This window comes from Chrysochloris asiatica, unplaced genomic scaffold (assembly GCF_000296735.1).
Source record: "Chrysochloris asiatica unplaced genomic scaffold, ChrAsi1.0 scaffold00012, whole genome shotgun sequence".
In the NCBI taxonomy this organism is placed as follows: Eukaryota; Metazoa; Chordata; class Mammalia; order Afrosoricida; family Chrysochloridae; genus Chrysochloris; species Chrysochloris asiatica.
In genome coordinates, this window is record NW_006408530.1 from 16,678,210 (window position 1) to 16,679,775 (window position 1,566).

Below are 1,566 nucleotides of genomic sequence, written 5' to 3' on the forward strand. Positions count from 1 at the left end.
TACATTGATCAGTACTGACAATTTAAATACAAAAATTGGAAACAAAAATCAGTAGTTGGAAAATATGTCCTTGGTGAAACAAACAATGCTGTAAAATGCATTATAGAATTTTACAGGCCCAATGACTTCTTCATTGTAAGTATCTTTTTTCAACAACATAAAACTAAAGAAGACTAAAGACTAGTCTTTGTATGGATTATCCTCAAAGAAAAGAAAACAAAAATCCTCACAACTGTCCAATGATTAACATCAAGATAAATAGAGAAATGAAACGTGGTGACTATATAGGATAAGCACTGGACTATGAACCACAATGTCCAAGGTTGAAGCCCACTGACGGCTCCATGGAAGAAAGATGAGACTTTCTGTCCCCCTTGAAAATTTAAAGCCTTGGAAACCCTATATTGACTTGCTCTAAGTTGGAACTGATTCAATGACACTTAATAACAGCAACAAATGGAGAAAAGACTGAGGTTTTCAAAGATTTCATTTTACCTGTGTCCACACTTAATTCTCATGGAAACAGCAGTTGAGAAATCAAATGTCATATTACATTCAGCTAAACTGCATCAAAGGACTTCTTTAAAGTGTTAAAGAGTAAAGATGTCACTTTGAGGGCTAAGATGCACCTGAGCTAAGCCATGCTATTTTCACTTTTCTCATATGCATGCAAAAGCTCAGCAATGAATAAGGAGACCAAAAAATCCATGTGATTTAATTATGGTGCAAAGAATATTGAAAGTACCATGGACTGCCAAAAGAATGAACAAATTTGTTTTGGAAGAAGTACCACCACACTTTTCCTAGAAGCAATGATGGCAAGACTTCACCTCTAGTACTTCGGACTCCTCAGTTAGGATCAGTCTCTGGTAAAAGGCATCATGGTTGGTAAAGTGAAGTTTCAATGAAAATGAGGACCTCCCCACCAACAAGATGGACTGACACAGTGAAAGAAAACATGGGCTCAAGTACAGTAGTTGTGAAGATGGTCGAAGACTAGGCAATGTTTCATTCTGTTTATGTAGTGTTGGTATGAGTCAAACCGATGTAACAGCAGCTAACAACAGCAGCAGTATCTTTCAATCCCCACTGTCTTCTCTCCTGACCCTAAGCCTTCCTTTGAAGACCGAGATCTACTCATTTGATGTATGTAGGCCCATTTTCTGAAGAAATCTTTAGTCCTATTACTTGCAAAATGTTCCAACTATTAATCTCACACATTTAATGTCCTAACTTTGCCTTGATGAAGGCTATCAAACCTGACTATTTCAACAGATATTATTTAACTTGCGGGTTACGTTATGTTATAAATCAGAAGAACAAATCATCACAGGGAATCATGCTCACGAAGAGGCTAATTGTTAGGATATTTGTGAGCAGATGGAATCATGGGAAGCTCTTCAATTACAAATGGAGATACGTATTCAGATACAGAAACTTCTTTAAGAATATAGAATTATTGTTGTTTTCTATGAAATATGAAGATGAAATAGAGGAATTCTACCAACTTCTTCAATCTGAAATCGATCACATGCAATCAAGATGTATTGCTCATTACTGGTGATT